The sequence below is a fragment of the Pseudophryne corroboree genome (assembly GCF_028390025.1).
Source record: "Pseudophryne corroboree isolate aPseCor3 chromosome 3 unlocalized genomic scaffold, aPseCor3.hap2 SUPER_3_unloc_4, whole genome shotgun sequence".
NCBI classification, from domain to species: Eukaryota; Metazoa; Chordata; class Amphibia; order Anura; family Myobatrachidae; genus Pseudophryne; species Pseudophryne corroboree.
In genome coordinates, this window is record NW_026967530.1 from 1,968,690 (window position 1) to 1,987,649 (window position 18,960).

The 18,960-nt window shown below is 56.0% G+C and overlaps 1 protein-coding gene across 2 annotated transcripts in view; it reads left to right on the forward strand.

The window, feature by feature from the left end:
* The window catches only part of LOC134984173 (oocyte zinc finger protein XlCOF6-like), a 170,676-nt gene that overhangs the window by 128,745 nt on the left and 22,971 nt on the right, over positions 1–18,960 (forward strand). The window lies entirely within an intron of this gene.

An 18,960-nucleotide genomic window follows, 5' to 3' on the forward strand; every position in this document is an offset into this window, starting at 1 on the left:
GTGAGCAGGGCCACGCTATGGGGAATGAGCAAGCACAGTATGGGGGGAGCAGGGACACGCTATGGGGAATGAGCAAGCACAGTATGGGGTGAGCAGGGACACGCTATGGAGAATGAGCAAGCACAGTATGGGGGTGAGCAGGGACACGCTATGGGGAATGAGCAAGCACAGTATGGGGTGAGCAGGGACACGCTATGGGGAATGAGCAAGCACAGTATGGGGGGAGCAGGGACACGCTATGGGGAATGAGCAAGCACAGTATGGTGGTGAGCAGGGACACGCTATGGGGAATGAGCAAGCACAGTATGGTGGTGAGCAGGGACACGCTATGGGGAATGAGCAAGCACAGTATGGGGTGAGCAGGGACACGCTATGGGGAATGAGCAAGCACAGTATGGGGGGAGCAGGGACACGCTATGGGGAATGAGCAAGCACAGTATGGTGGTGAGCAGGGACACGCTATGGGGAATGAGCAAGCACAGTATGGTGGTGAGCAGGGACACGCTATGGGGAATGAGCAAGCACAGTATGGGGTGAGCAGGGACACGCTATGGGGAATGAGCAAGCACAGTATGGGGGGGAGCAGGGACACGCTATGGAGAATGTACAAGCACAGTATGGGGTGAGCAGGGACACGCTATGGGGAATGAGCAAGCACAGTATGGGGTGAGCAGGGACACGCTATGGGGAATGAGCAAGCACAGTATGGGGGTGAGCAGGGCCACGCTATGGGGAATGAGCAAGCACAGTATGGGGGAAGCAGGGACACGCTATGGGGAATGAGCAAGCACAGTATGGGGTGAGCAGGGACACGCTATGGAGAATGAGCAAGCACAGTATGGGGGTGAGCAGGGACACGCTATGGGGAATGAGCAAGCACAGTATGGGGTGAGCAGGGACACGCTATGGGGAATGAGCAAGCACAGTATGGGGGGAGCAGGGACACGCTATGGGGAATGAGCAAGCACAGTATGGTGGTGAGCAGGGACACGCTATGGGGAATGAGCAAGCACAGTATGGTGGTGAGCAGGGACACGCTATGGGGAATGAGCAAGCACAGTATGGGGTGAGCAGGGACACGCTATGGGGAATGAGCAAGCACAGTATGGTGGTGAGCAGGGACACGCTATGGGGAATGAGCAAGCACAGTATGGGGTGAGCAGGGACACGCTATGGGGAATGAGCAAGCACAGTATGGTGGTGAGCAGGGACACGCTATGGGGAATGAGCAAGCACAGTATGGGGTGAGCAGGGACACGCTATGGGGAATGAGCAAGCACAGTATGGGGTGAGCAGGGACATGCTATGGGGAATGAATAAGCACAGTATGGTGGGTGAGCAGGGACACGCTATGGGGAATAAATAAGCACAGTATGGGGGGAGCAGGGACACACTATGGGGAATGAACAAGCACAGTATGGGGGAGCAGGGACACGCTATGGGGAATGAGCAAGCACAGTATGGGGGAGCAGGGACACACTATGGGGAATGAACAAGCACAGTATGGGGTGAGCAGGGACACGCTATGGGGAATGAGCAAGCACAGTATGGGGGAGCAGGGACACACTATGGGGAATGAACAAGCACAGTATGGGGGGAGCAGGGACATGCTATGGGGAATGAGCAAGCACAGTATGGGGGAGCAGGGACATGCTATGGGGAATGAGCAAGCACAGTATGGGGTGAGCAGGGACACGCTATGGGGAATGAGAAAGCACAGTATGGGGGGAGTAGGGACATGCTATGGGGAATGAGCAAGCACAGTATGGGGGGAGCAGGGACACGCTATGGGGAATGTACAAGCACAGTATGGTGGTGAGCAGGGACACGCTATGGGGAATGATCAAGCACAGTATGGGGGGAGCAGGGACACGCTATGGGGAATGAGCAAGCACAGTATGGGTGGAGCAGGGACACGCTATGGGGAATGAGCAAGCACAGTATTGGGGGGGGGGGCAGGGACACGCTATAGGGAATGAGCAAGCACAGTATGGTGGTGAGCAGGGACACGCTATGGGGAATGAGCAAGCACAGTATGGGGGGAGCAGGGACGCTATGGGGAATGAGCAAGCACAGTATGGGGGTGAGCAGGGACACGCTATAGGGAATGAACAAGCACAGTATGGGGGGGGAGCAGGGACACACTATGGGGAATGAGCAAGCACAGTATGGGGGTGAGCAGGGACACAGTATGGGGGTGAGCAGGGACACACTATGGGGAATGATCAAACAGAGTTTTGGGGAGCAGGGACACGCTATGGGGAATGATCAAACAGAGTATGGGGGGAGCAGGGACACGCTATGGGGAATGAGCAAGCACAGTATGGGGGGGGGGTGAGGAGGGACATGCTATGGGGAATGATCAAGCACAGTATGGGGGGAGCAGGGACACGCTATGGGGAATGAGCAAGCACAGTATGGGGGGGTGAGGAGGGACATGCTATGGGGAATGAGCAAGCACAGTATGGGGGGAGCAGGGACATGCTATGGGGAATGAGCAAGCACAGTATGGGGGGAGCAGGGACACGCTATGGGGAATGAGCAAGCACAGTATGGGGGGGTGAGGAGGGACACGCTATGGGGAATGATCAAGCACAGTATGGGGGGAGCAGGGACACGCTATGGGGAATGAGCAAGCACAGTATGGGGGGGTGAGGAGGGACATGCTATGGGGAACGAGCAAGCACAGTATGGGGGGAGCAGGGACACACTATGGGGAATGAGCAAGCACAGTATGGGGGGGTGAGGAGGGACACACTATGGGGAATGAGCAAGCACAGTATGGGGGGAGCAGGGACACGCTATAGGGAATGAGCAAGCACAGTATGGGGGGAGCATGGACATGCTATGGGGAATTAATAAGCACAGTATGGGGGGTGAGCAGGGACACGCTATGGGGAATGAATAAGCACAGTATGGGGGGTGAGCAGGGACACGCTATGGGGAATGAATAAGCACAGTATGGGGGGAGCAGGGACATGCTATGGGGAATGAGCAAGCACAGTATGGGGGGGAGCAGGGACACACTATGGGGAATGAACATGCACAGTATGGGGGGAGCAGGGACACGCTATGGGGAATGAACAAGCACAGTATGGGGGGAGCAGGGACAAACTATGGGGAATGAACAAGCACAGTATGGGGGGAGCAGGGACATGCTATGGGGAATGAACAATCACAGTATGGGGGGAGCAGGGACACACTATGGGGAATGAACAAGTACAGTATGGGGGAGCAGGGACATGCTATGGGGAATGAGCAAGCACAGTATGGGGGGAGGGACACACTATGAGGAATGAGCAAGCACAGTATGGGGGAGCAGGGACATGCTATGGGGAATGAGCAAGCACAGTATGGGGGGGTGAGGAGGGACACGTTATGGGGAATGAACAAGCACAGTATGGGGTGAGCAGGGACATGCTATGGGGAATGAACAAGCACAGTATGGGGGGGAGCAGGGACATGCTATGGGGAATGAGCAAGCACAGTATGGGGGGGTTAGGAGGGACACGTTATGGGGAATGAACAATCACAGTATGGGGGGAGCAGGGAGATGCTATGGGGAAATGAACAAGCACAGTATGGGGGAGCAGGGACACGCTGTGGGGAATGAACAAGCACAGTATGGGGGTGAGCAGGGACATGCTATGGGGAATGAGCAAGCACAGTATGGGGGTGAGCAGGGACACACTATGGGGAATGAACAAGCACAGTATGGGGGGAGCAGGGACATGCTATGGGGAATGAGCAAGCACAGTATGGGGGGGGAGCAGGGACATGCTATGGGGAATGAGCAAGCACAGTATGGGGGGAGCAGGGACACACTATGGGGAATGATCAAGCACAGTATGGGGGGGAGCAGGGACACACTATGGGGAATAAGCAAGCACAGTATGGGGGGGAGCAGGGACATGCTATGGGGAATGATCAAGCACAGTATGGGGGGAGCAGGGACATGCTATGGGGAATGAGCAAGCACAGTATGGGGGGAGCAGGGACACACTATGGGGAATGATCAAGCACAGTATGGGGGGGGAGCAGGGACACACTATGGGGAATAAGCAAGCACAGTATGGTGGTGAGCAGGGACACACTATGGGGAATGAGCAAGCGCAGTATGGGGGTGAGCAGGGACATGCTATGGGGAATGAACAAGCACAGTATGGGGGGAGCAGGGACACGCTATGGGGAATGAGCAAGCACAGTATGAGGGGAGCAGGGACACGCTATGGGGAATGAGCAAGCACAGTATGGGGTGGTGAGGAGGGACACGCTATGGGGAATGAACAAGCACAGTATGGGGTGAGCAGGGACATGCTATGGGGAATGAGCAAGCACAGTATGGGGGAGCAGGGACACGCTATGGGGAATGAGCAAGCACAGTATGGGGGGAGCAGGGACACGCTATGGGGAATGAACATGCACAGTATGGGGGAGCAGGGACATGCTATGGGGAATGAGCAAGCACAGTATGGGGGGGTGAGGAGGGACATGCTATGGGGAATGATCAAGCACAGTATGGGGGGAGCAGGGACACGCTATGGGGAATGAGCAAGCACAGTATGGGGGGGGTGAGGAGGGACATGCTATGGGGAATGATCAAGCACAGTATGGGGGGAGCAGGGACACGCTATGGGGAATGAGCAAGCACAGTATGTGGGGGGGTGAGGAGGGACATGCTATGGGGAACGAGCAAGCACAGTATGGGGGAGCAGGGACACGCTATGGGGAATGAGCAAGCACAGTATGGGGGGGTGAGGAGGGACACACTATGGGGAATGAGCAAGCACAGTATGGGGGGAGCAGGGACACACTATGGGGAATGAGCAAGCACAGTATGGGGTGAGCAGGGACACGCTATGGGGAATGAGCAAGCACAGTATGGGGGGAGCATGGACATGCTATGGGGAAATAATAAGCACAGTATGGGGGGGGTGAGGAGGGACATGCTATGGGGAACGAGCAAGCACAGTATGGGGAGAGCAGGGACACGCTATGGGGAATGAGCAAGCACAGTATGGGGGGGTGAGGAGGGACACACTATGGGAATTGAGCAAGCACAGTATGGGGGGAGCAGGGACACACTATGGGGAATGAGCAAGCACAGTATGGGGGGAGCAGGGACACACTATGGGGAATGAGCAAGCACAGTATGGGGGGGTGAGGAGGGACACACTATGGGGAATGAGCAAGCACAGTATGGGGGGAGCAGGGACACACTATGGGGAATGAGCAAGCACAGTATGGGGGGGTGAGGAGGGACACACTATGGGGAATGAGCAAGCACAGTATAGGGGGAGCAGGGACACACTATGGGGAATGAGCAAGCACAGTATGGGGGGAGCAGGGACACACTATGGGGAATGAGCAAGCACAGTATGGGGGTGAGCAGGGACACGCTATGGGGAACGAGCAAGCACAGTATGGGGGGAGCATGGACACGCTATGGGGAATGAGCAAGCACAGTATGGGGGGGTGAGGAGGGACATGCTATGGGGAATGAGCAAGCACAGTATGGGGGGAGCAGGGAGATGCTATGGGGAATGAGCAAGCACAGTATGGGGGAGCAGGGGCACACTATGGGGAATGAGCAAGCACAGTATGGGGGGGAGCAGGGACACGCTATGGGGAATGTACAAGCACAGTATGGGGGCAGCAGGGAGATGCTATGGGGAATGAGCAAGCACAGTATGGGTGGAGCAGGGGCACACTATGGGGAATGAGCAAGCACAGTATGGGGGGAGGGACACACTATGAGGAATGAGCAAGCACAGTATGGGGGAGCAGGGACACGCTATGGGGAATGAGCAAGCACAGTATGGGGGGAGCAGGGACATGCTATGGGGAATGAGCAAGCACAGTATGGGGGAGCACGGACATGCTATGGGGAATGATCAAACAGTATGGGGGGAGCAGGGACACACTGGGGAATGAGCAAGCACAGTATGGGGGGGTGAGGAGGGACATGCTATGGGGTATGATCAAACAGTATGGGGGGAGCAGGGACACACTGGGGAATGAGCAAGCACAGTATGGGGGGTGAGGAGGGACATGCTTTGGGGAATGATCAAACAGTATGGGGGGAGCAGGGACACACTGGGGAATGAGCAAGCACAGTATGGGGGGGTGAGGAGGGACATGCTATGGGGAATGAACAAGCACAGTATGGGGGGAGCAGGGACACGCTATGGGGAATGATCAAGCACAGTATGGGGGGGTGAGGAGGGACATGCTATGGGGAATGAGCAAGCACAGTATGGGGGAGCAGGGACACGCTATGGGGAATGAGCAAGCACAGTATGGGGGGAGCGGGGACACGCTATGGGGAATGAACAAGCACAGTATGGGGGGAGCAGGGACATGCTATGGGGAATGAGCAAGCACAGTAGGGGGGGAGCAGGGACATGCTATAGGGAATGAACAATCACAGTATGGGGGTGAGCAGGGACACGCTATAGTGAATGAACAAGCACAGTATGGGGGGAGCAGGGACACGCTATGGGGAATGAGCAAGCACAGTATGGGGCTGAGCAGGGACACACTATGGGGAATGAGCAAGCACAGTATGGGGGTGAGCAGGGACACACTATGGGGAATGAACAAGCACAGTATGGGGGAGCAGGGGCACACTATGGGGAATGAGCAAGCACAGTATGGGGGGAGCAGGGACACGCTATGGGGAATGAGCAAGCACAGTATGGGGGGGTGAGGAGGGACATGCTATGGGGAATGAGCAAGCACAGTATGGGGGAGCAGGGACACGCTATGGGGAATGAGCAAGCACAGTATGGGGGGAGCGGGGACACGCTATGGGGAATGAACATGCACAGTATGGGGGAGCAGGGACATGCTATGGGGAATGAACAAGCACAGTATGGGGGGAGCAGGGGCACACTATGGGGAATGAGCAAGCACAGTATGGGGGGAGGGACACACTATGAGGAATGAGCAAGCACAGTATGGGGGAGCAGGGACATGCTATGGGGAATGAGCAAGCACAGTATGGGGGGGTGAAGAGGACACGTTATGGTGAATGAACAATCACAGTATGGGGGGAGCAGGGACACACTATGGGGAATGAACAAGCACAGTATGGGGGAACAGGGACATGCTATGGGGAATGATCAAGCACAGTATGGGGGGGTGGGGAGGGACACGTTATGGGGAATGAACAATCACAGTATGGGGGAGCAGGGACACGCTATGGGGAATGAACAAGCACAGTATGGGGGGAGCAGTGGCACACTATGGGGAATGAGCAAGCACAGTATGGGGGGAGGGACACACTATGAGGAATGAGCAAGCACAGTATGGGGGAGCAGGGACATGCTATGGGGAATGAGCAAGCACAGTATGGGGGGGTGAGGAGGGACACGTTATGGGGAATGATCAAGCACAGTATGGGGGGAGCAGGGACACGCTATGGGGAATGAACAAGCACAGTATGGGGGAGCAGGGACATGCTATGGGGAATGATCAAACAGTATGGGGGGAGCAGGGACACACTGGGGAATGAGCAAGCATGCTATGGGGAATGAATAAGCACAATATGGGGGGAGCAGGGACACGCTATGGGGAATGAGCAAGCACAGTATGGGGGGGGTGAGGAGGGACACGCTATGGGGAATGAGCAAGCACAGTATGGGGGGGAGCAAGGACACGCTATGGGGAATGATCAAGCACAGTGGGGGGAGCAGGGACACGCTATGGGGAATGATCAAGCACAGTATGGTGGTGAGCAGGGACACGCTATGGGGAATGAGCAAGCACAGTATGGGGGTGAGCAGGGACATGCTATAGGGAATGAACAAGCACAGTATGGGGGGGAGCAGGGACACGCTATGGGGAATGAGCAGGGACACGCTATGGGGAATGATCAAGCACAGTATGGTGGTGAGCAGGGACACGCTATGGGGAATGAGCTAGCACAGTATGGGGGTGAGCAGGGACATGCTATAGGGAATGAACAAGCACAGTATGGGGGGAGCAGGGACACGCTATGGGGAATGAGCAAGCACAGTATGGGGGGGTGAGGAGGGACATGCTATGGGGAATGAGAAAGCACAGTATGGGGGAGCAGAGACACGCTATGGGGAATGAGCAAGCACAGTATGGGGGGAGCAGGGACACGCTATGGGGAATGAACATCACAGTATGGGGGAGCAGGGACATGCTATGGGGAATGAACAAGCACAGTATGGGGGGAGCAGGGGCACACTATGGAGAATGAACATGCACCGTATGGGGGAGCAGGGACATGCTATGGGGAATGAACAAGCACAGTATGGGGGGAGCAGGGGCACACTATGGGGAATGAGCAAGCACAGTATGGGGGGAGGGACACACTATGAGGAATGAGCAAGCACAGTATGGGGGGAGCAGGGACACGCTATGGGGAATGAGCAAGCACAGTATGGGGGGGTGAGGAGGGACACGTTATGGGGAATGAACAATCACAGTATGGGGGGAGCAGGAACACGCTATGGGGAATGAACAAGCACAGTTTGGGGGGGAGCAGGGACATGCTATGGGGAATGAGCAAGCACAGTATGGGGGGAGCAGGGGCACGCTATGGGGAATGAACAATCACAGTATGGGGGGAGCAGGGACACGCTATGGGGAATGAACAAGCACAGTATGGGGGGGAGCAGGAACATGCTATGGGGAATGATCAAGCACAGTATGGGGGGGAGCAGGAACATGCTATGGGGAATGATCAAGCACAGTATGGGGGGGTGAGGAGGGACATGCTATGGGGAATGAACAAGCACAGTATGGGGGAGCAGGGACACGCTATGGGGAATGAACAAGCACAGTATTGGGGGGGGGCAGGGACACACTATGGGGAATGAGCAAGCACAGTATGGGGGGAGCAGGGACACGCTATGGGGAATGAGCAAGCACAGTATGGGGGGAGCAGGGACACGCTATGGGGAATGAGCAAGCACAGTATGGGGGTGAGCAGGGACATGCTATAGGGAATGAACAAGCACAGTATGGGGGGAGCAGGGACACGCTATGGTGAATGAACAAGCACAGTATGGGGGGGTGAGGAGGGACACGCTATGGGGAATGAGCAAGCACAGTATGGGGGTGAGCAGGGACATGCTATAGGGAATGAACAAGCACAGTATGGGGGGGGAGCAGGGACACGCTATGGGGAATGAGCAAGCACAGTATGGGGGGGTGAGGAGGGACATGCTATGGGGAATGATCAAGCACAGTATGGGGGGAGCAGGGACACGCTATGGGGAATGAGCAAGCACAGTATGGGGGGGTGAGGAGGGACACGCTATGGGGAATGAGCAAGCACAGTATGGGGGTGAGCAGGGACACGCTATGGGGAATGAACATGCACAGTATGGGGGAGCAGGGACATGCTATGGGGAATGAACAAGCACAGTATGGGGGGAGCGGGGACACGCTATGGAGAATGAACATGCACAGTATGGGGGAGCAGGGACATGCTATGGGGAATGAACAAGCACAGTATGGGGGGAGCAGGGGCACACTATGGGGAATGAGCAAGCACAGTATGGGGGGTGGGACACACTATGAGGAATGAGCAAGCACAGTATGGGGGAGCAGGGACATACTATGGGGAATGAGCAAGCACAGTATGGGGGGGTGAGGAGGGACACGTTATGGGGAATGAACAATCACAGTATGGGGGGAGCAGGGACACGCTATGGGGAATGAACAAGCACAGTATGGGGGAGCAGGGACACGCTATGGGGAATGAACAAGCACAGTATGGGGGGAGCAGGGACACGCTATGGGGAATGAACAAGCACAGTATGGGGGGAGCAGGGACACGCTATGGGGAATGTACGAGCACAGTATGGGGGGAGCAGGGACACGCTATGGGGAATGTACGAGCACAGTATGGGGGGAGCAGGGACACGCTGTGGGGAATGATCAAGCACAGTGGGGGGGAGCACGAACACACTATGGGGAATGAATAAGCACAGTATGGGGGGGAGCAGGGACATGCTATGGGGAATGATCAAGCACAGTATGGGGGGGTGAGGAGGGACATGCTATGGGGAATGAACAAGCACAATATGGGGGGAGCAGGGAGATGCTATGGGGAATGAACAAGCACAGTATTGGGGGGGCAGGGACACACTATGGGGAATGAGCAAGCACAATATGGGGGAGCAGGGACACGCTATGGTGAATGAACAAGCACAGTATAGGGGGGAGCAGGGACATGCTATGGGGAATGATCAAGCACAGTATGGGGGGGTGAGGAGGGACACGCTATGGTGAATGAACAAGCACAGTATGGGGGGGCAGGGACACACTATGGGGAATGAGCAAGCACAATATGGGGGGGGAGCAGGGACATGCTATGGGGAATGATCAAGCACAGTATGGGGGGTGAGGAGGGACATGCTATGGTGAATGAACAAGCACAGTATGGAGGGGGCAGGGACACACTATGGGGAATGAGCAAGCACAATATAGGGGGGAGCAGGGACATGCTATGGGGAATGAACAAGCACAGTATGGGGGGGCAGGGACACACTATGGGGAATAAACAAGCACAGTATGGGGGGAGCAGGGAGATGCTATGGGGAATGATCAAGCACAGTATCGGGGGAGCAGGGAAATGCTATGGGGAATGAACAAGCATAGTATGGGGGGAGTAGGGACACGCTATGGGGAATGAACAAACACAGTATGGGGGGAGCAGGGACATGCTATGGGGAATGAGCAAGCACAGTATGGGGGTGAGCAGGGACACGCTATGGGGAATGAATAAGCACAGTATGGTGGGTGAGCAGGGACACGCTATGGGGAATAAATAAGCACAGTATGGGGGGAGCAGGGACACACTATGGGGAATGAACAAGCACAGTATGGAGGAGCAGGGACACGCTATGGGGAATGAGCAAGCACAGTATGGGGGAGCAGGGACACACTATGGGGAATGAACAAGCACAGTATGGGGTGAGCAGGGACACGCTATGGGGAATGAGCAAGCACAGTATGGGGGAGCAGGGACACACTATGGGGAATGAACAAGCACAGTATGGGGGGAGCAGGGACATGCTATGGGGAATGAGCAAGCACAGTATGGGGGAGCAGGGACATGCTATGGGGAATGAGCAAGCACAGTATGGGGTGAGCAGGGACACGCTATGGGGAATGAGAAAGCACAGTATGGGGGGAGTAGGGACATGCTATGGGGAATGAGCAAGCACAGTATGGGGGGAGCAGGGACACGCTATGGGGAATGTACAAGCACAGTATGGTGGTGAGCAGGGACACGCTATGGGGAATGAGCAAGCACAGTATGGGGGGAGCAGGGACACGCTATGGGGAATGAGCAAGCACAGTATGGGTGGAGCAGGGACACGCTATGGGGAATGAGCAAGCACAGTATTGGGGGGGGGCAGGGACACGCTATAGGGAATGAGCAAGCACAGTATGGTGGTGAGCAGGGACACGCTATGGGGAATGAGCAAGCACAGTATGGGGGGAGCAGGGACGCTATGGGGAATGAGCAAGCACAGTATGGGGGTGAGCAGGGACATGCTATAGGGAATGAACAAGCACAGTATGGGGGGGGAGCAGGGACACACTATGGGGAATGAGCAAGCACAGTATGGGGGTGAGCAGGGACACAGTATGGGGGTGAGCAGGGACACACTATGGGGAATGATCAAACAGAGTTTTGGGGAGCAGGGACACGCTATGGGGAATGATCAAACAGAGTATGGGGGGAGCAGGGACACGCTATGCGGAATGAGCAAGCACAGTATGGGGGGGGGGTGAGGAGGGACATGCTATGGGGAATGATCAAGCACAGTATGGGGGGAGCAGGGACACGCTATGGGGAATGAGCAAGCACAGTATGGGGGGGTGAGGAGGGACATGCTATGGGGAATGAGCAAGCACAGTATGTGGGGAGCAGGGACATGCTATGGGGAATGAGCAAGCACAGTATGGGGGGAGCAGGGACACGCTATGGGGAATGAGCAAGCACAGTATGGGGGGGTGAGGAGGGACACGCTATGGGGAATGATCAAGCACAGTATGGGGGGAGCAGGGACACGCTATGGGGAATGAGCAAGCACAGTATGGGGGGGTGAGGAGGGACATGCTATGGGGAACGAGCAAGCACAGTATGGGGGGAGCAGGGACACACTATGGGGAATGAGCAAGCACAGTATGGGGGGGTGAGGAGGGACACACTATGGGGAATGAGCAAGCACAGTATGGGGGGAGCAGGGACACGCTATAGGGAATGAGCAAGCACAGTATGGGGGGAGCATGGACATGCTATGGGGAATTAATAAGCACAGTATGGGGGGGTGAGGAGGGACATGCTATGGGGAATGAACAAGCACAGTATGGGGGAGCAGGGGCATGCTATGGGGAATGAGCAAGCACAGTATGGGGGTGAGCAGGGACACGCTATGGGGAATGATCGAGCACAGTATGGGGGGTGAGCAGGGACACGCTATGGGGAATGAATAAGCACAGTATGGGGGGTGAGCAGGGACACGCTATGGGGAATGAATAAGCACAGTATGGGGGGAGCAGGGACATGCTATGGGGAATGAGCAAGCACAGTATGGGGGGGAGCAGGGACACACTATGGGGAATGAACATGCACAGTATGGGGGGAGCAGGGACACGCTATGGGGAATGAACAAGCACAGTATGGGGGGAGCAGGGACAAACTATGGGGAATGAACAAGCACAGTATGGGGGGAGCAGGGACATGCTATGGGGAATGAACAATCACAGTATGGGGGGAGCAGGGACACACTATGGGGAATGAACAAGTACAGTATGGGGGAGCAGGGACATGCTATGGGGAATGAGCAAGCACAGTATGGGGGGAGGGACACACTATGAGGAATGAGCAAGCACAGTATGGGGGAGCAGGGACATGCTATGGGGAATGAGCAAGCACAGTATGGGGGGGTGAGGAGGGACACGTTATGGGGAATGAACAAGCACAGTATGGGGTGAGCAGGGACATGCTATGGGGAATGAACAAGCACAGTATGGGGGGGAGCAGGGACATGCTATGGGGAATGAGCAAGCACAGTATGGGGGGGTTAGGAGGGACACGTTATGGGGAATGAACAATCACAGTATGGGGGGAGCAGGGAGATGCTATGGGGAAATGAACAAGCACAGTATGGGGGAGCAGGGACACGCTGTGGGGAATGAACAAGCACAGTATGGGGGTGAGCAGGGACATGCTATGGGGAATGAGCAAGCACAGTATGGGGGTGAGCAGGGACACACTATGGGGAATGAACAAGCACAGTATGGGGGGAGCAGGGACATGCTATGGGGAATGAGCAAGCACAGTATGGGGGGGGAGCAGGGACATGCTATGGGGAATGAGCAAGCACAGTATGGGGGGAGCAGGGACACACTATGGGGAATGATCAAGCACAGTATGGGGGGGAGCAGGGACACACTATGGGGAATAAGCAAGCACAGTATGGGGGGGAGCAGGGACATGCTATGGGGAATGATCAAGCACAGTATGGGGGGAGCAGGGACATGCTATGGGGAATGAGCAAGCACAGTATGGGGGGAGCAGGGACACACTATCGGGAATGATCAAGCACAGTATGGGGGGGAGCAGGGACACACTATGGGGAATAAGCAAGCACAGTATGGGGGGGAGCAGGGACACGCTATGGGGAATGAGCAAGCGCAGTATGGGGGTGAGCAGGGACATGCTATGGGGAATGAACAAGCACAGTATGGGGGGAGCAGGGACACGCTATGGGGAATGAGCAAGCACAGTATGAGGGGAGCAGGGACACGCTATGGGGAATGAGCAAGCACAGTATGGGGTGGTGAGGAGGGACACGCTATGGGGAATGAACAAGCACAGTATGGGGTGAGCAGGGACATGCTATGGGGAATGAGCAAGCACAGTATGGGGGAGCAGGGACACGCTATGGGGAATGAGCAAGCACAGTATGGGGGGAGCAGGGACACGCTATGGGGAATGAACATGCACAGTATGGGGGAGCAGGGACATGCTATGGGGAATGAACAAGCACAGTATGGGGGGAGTGGGGACACGCTATGGGGAATGAACATGCACAGTATGGGGGAGCAGGGACATGCTATGGGGAATGAACAAGCACAGTATGGGGGGAGCAGGGGCACACTATGGGGAATGAGCAAGCACAGTATGGGGGGGAGGGACACACTATGAGGAATGAGCAAGCACAGTATGGGGGAGCAGGGACATGCTATGGGGAATGAGCAAGCACAGTATGGGGGGTGAGGAGGGACACGTTATGGGGAATGAACAATCATAGTATGGGGGGAGCAGGGACACGCTATGGGGAATGAACAAGCACAGTATGGGGGAGCAGGGACATGCTATAGGGAATGATCAAGCACAGTATGGGGGGGTGAGGAGGGACACGTTATGGGGAATGAACAATCACAGTATGGGGGAGCAGGGACACGCTATGGGGAATGAACAAGCACAGTATGGGGGGAGCAGGGGCACACTATGGGGCATGAGCAAGCACAGTATGGGGGGAGGGACACACTATGAGGAATGAGCAAGCACAGTATGGGGGAGCAGGGACACACTATGGGGAATGAGCAAGCACAGTATGGGGTGGTGAGGAGGGACACGTTATGGGGAATGAACAATCACAGTATGGGGGAGCAGGGACACGCTATGGGGAATGAACAAGCACAGTATGGGGGAGCAGGGACATGCTATGGGGAATGATCAAGCACAGTATGGGGGGGTGAGGAGGGACACGTTATGGGGAATGAACAATCACAGTATGGGGGAGCAGGGACACGCTATGGGGAATGAACAAGCACAGTATGGTGGTGAGCAGGGACACGCTATGGGGAATGAGCAAGCACAGTATGGGGGGAGCAGGGACACGCTATGGGGAATGAGCAAGCACAGTATGGGGGGTGAGCAGGGACACGCTATGGGGAATGAGCAAGCACAGTATGGTGGTGAGCAGGGACACGCTATGGGGAATGAGCAAGCACAGTATGGGGGTGAGCAGGGACACGCTATGGGGAATGAGCAAGCACAGTATGGGGGGAGCAGGGACACACTATGGGGAATGAGCAAGCACAGTATGGGGGTGAGCAGGGACACACTATGGGGAATGAGCAAGCACAGTATGGGGGGAGCAGGGACACGCTATGGGGAATGAGCAAGCACAGTATGGGGGTGAGCAGGGACACGCTATGGGGAATGAGCAAGCACAGTATGGGGTGAGCAGGGACACGCTATAGGGAATGAACAAGCACAGTATGGGGGGGGAGCAGGGACACACTATGGGGAATGAGCAAGCACAGTATGGGGGTGAGCAGGGACACAGTATGGGGAATGATCAGAGTATGGGGGGAGCAGGGACACGCTATGGGGAATGAGCAAGCACAGTATGGGGGGGTGAGGAGGGACATGCTTTGGGGAATGATCAAGCACAGTATGGGGGGAGCAGGGACACGCTATGGGGAATGAGCAAGCACAGTATGGGGGGGGTGAGGAGGGACATGCTATGGGGAATGATCAAGCACAGTATGGGGGGAGCAGGGACACGCTATGGGGAATGAGCAAGCACAGTATGTGGGGGGGTGAGGAGGGACATGCTATGGGGAACGAGCAAGCACAGTATGGGGGAGCAGGGACACGCTATGGGGAATGAGCAAGCACAGTATGGGGGGGTGAGGAGGGACACACTATGGGGAATGAGCAAGCACAGTATGGGGGGAGCAGGGACACACTATGGGGAATGAGCAAGCACAGTATGGGGTGAGCAGGGACACGCTATGGGGAATGAGCAAGCACAGTATGGGGGGAGCATGGACATGCTATGGGGAATTAATAAGCACAGTATGGGGGGGGTGAGGAGGGACATGCTATGGGGAACGAGCAAGCACAGTATGGGGAGAGCAGGGACACGCTATGGGGAATGAGCAAGCACAGTATGGGGGGGTGAGGAGGGACACACTATGGGGAATGAGCAAGCACAGTATGGGGGGAGCAGGGACACACTATGGGGAATGAGCAAGCACAGTATGGGGGGAGCAGGGACACACTATGGGGAATGAGCAAGCACAGTATGGGGGGGTGAGGAGGGACACACTATGGGGAATGAGCAAGCACAGTATGGGGGGAGCAGGGACACACTATGGGGAATGAGCAAGCACAGTATGGGGGGGGTGAGGAGGGACACACTATGGGGAATGAGCAAGCACAGTATAGGGGGAGCAGGGACACACTATGGGGAATGAGCAAGCACAGTATGGGGGGAGCAGGGACACACTATGGGGAATGAGCAAGCACAGTATGGGGGTGAGCAGGGACACGCTATGGGGAACGAGCAAGCACAGTATGGGGGGAGCATGGACACGCTATGGGGAATGAGCAAGCACAGTATGGGGGGGGGTGAGGAGGGACATGCTATGGGGAATGAGCAAGCACAGTATGGGGGGAGCAGGGAGATGCTATGGGGAATGAGCAAGCACAGTATGGGGGAGCAGGGGCACACTATGGGGAATGAGCAAGCACAGTATGGGGGGGAGCAGGGACACGCTATGGGGAATGTACAAGCACAGTATGGGGGCAGCAGGGAGATGCTATGGGGAATGAGCAAGCACAGTATGGGTGGAGCAGGGGCACACTATGGGGAATGAGCAAGCACAGTATGGGGGGAGGGACACACTATGAGGAATGAGCAAGCACAGTATGGGGGAGCAGGGACACGCTATGGGGAATGAGCAAGCACAGTATGGGGGGAGCAGGGACATGCTATGGGGAATGAGCAAGCACAGTATGGGGGAGCAGGGACATGCTATGGGGAATGATCAAACAGTATGGGGGGAGCAGGGACACACTGGGGAATGAGCAAGCACAGTATGGGGGGGTGAGGAGGGACATGCTATGGGGAATGATCAAACAGTATGGGGGGAGCAGGGACACACTGGGGAATGAGCAAGCACAGTATGGGGGGTGAGGAGGGACATGCTTTGGGGAATGATCAAACAGTATGGGGGGAGCAGGGACACACTGGGGAATGAGCAAGCACAGTATGGGGGGGTGAGGAGGGACATGCTATGGGGAATGAACAAGCACAGTATGGGGGGAGCAGGGACACGCTATGGGGAATGATCAAGCACAGTATGGGGGGGTGAGGAGGGACATGCTATGGGGAATGAGCAAGCACAGTATGGGGAGCAGGGACACGCTATGGGGAATGAGCAAGCACAGTATGGGGGGAGCGGGGACACGCTATGGGGAATGAACAAGCACAGTATGGGGGGAGCAGGGACATGCTATGGGGAATGAGCAAGCACAGTAGGGGGGGAGCAGGGACATGCTATAGGGAATGAACAATCACAGTATGGGGGTGAGCAGGGACACGCTATGGTGAATGAACAAGCACAGTATGGGGGGAGCAGGGACACGCTATGGGGAATGAGCAAGCACAGTATGGGGCTGAGCAGGGACACTATGGGGAATGAGCAAGCACAGTATGGGGGTGAGCAGGGACACACTATGGGGAATGAACAAGCACAGTATGGGGGAGCAGGGGCACACTATGGGGAATGAGCAAGCACAGTATGGGGGGAGCAGGGACACGCTATGGGGAATGAGCAAGCACAGTATGGGGGGGTGAGGAGGGACATGCTATGGGGAATGAGCAAGCACAGTATGGGGGAGCAGGGACACGCTATGGGGAATGAGCAAGCACAGTATGGGGGGAGCGGGGACACGCTATGGGGAATGAACATGCACAGTATGGGGGAGCAGGGACATGCTATGGGGAATGAACAAGCACAGTATGGGGGGAGCAGGGGCTCACTATGGGGAATGAGCAAGCACAGTATGGGGGGAGGGACACACTATGAGGAATGAGCAAGCACAGTATGGGGGAGCAGGGACATGCTATGGGGAATGAGCAAGCACAGTATGGGGGGGTGAAGAGGACACGTTATGGTGAATGAACAATCACAGTATGGGGGGAGCAGGGACACACTATGGGGAATGAACAAGCACAGTATGGGGGAACAGGGACATGCTATGGGGAATGATCAAGCACAGTATGGGGGGGTGGGGAGGGACACGTTATGGGGAATGAACAATCACAGTATGGGGGGAGCAGGGACACGCTATGGGGAATGAACAAGCACAGTATGGGGGGAGCAGTGGCACACTATGGGGAATGAGCAAGCACAGTATGGGGGGAGGGACACACTATGAGGAATGAGCAAGCACAGTATGGGGGAGCAGGGACATGCTATGGGGAATGAGCAAGCACAGTATGGGGGGGTGAGGAGGGACACGTTATGGGGAATGATCAAGCACAGTATGGGGGGAGCAGGGACACGCTATGGGGAATGAACAAGCACAGTATGGGGGAGCAGGGACATGCTATGGGGAATGATCAAACAGTATGGGGGGAGCAGGGACACACTGGGGAATGAGCAAGCATGCTATGGGGAATGAATAAGCACAATATGGGGGGAGCAGGGACACGCTATGGGGAATGAGCAAGCACAGTATGGGGGGGGTGAGGAGGGACACGCTATGGGGAATGAGCAAGCACAGTATGGGGGGGGAGCAAGGACACGCTATGGGGAATGATCAAGCACAGTGGGGGGAGCAGGGACACGCTATGGGGAATGATCAAGCACAGTATGGTGGTGAGCAGGGACACGCTATGGGGAATGAGCAAGCACAGTATGGGGGTGAGCAGGGACATGCTATAGGGAATGAACAAGCACAGTATGGGGGGGGAGCAGGGACACGCTATGGGGAATGAGCAGGGACACGCTATGGGGAATGATCAAGCACAGTATGGTGGTGAGCAGGGACACGCTATGGGGAATGAGCTAGCACAGTATGGGGGTGAGCAGGGACATGCTATAGGGAATGAACAAGCACAGTATGGGGGGAGCAGGGACACGCTATGGGGAATG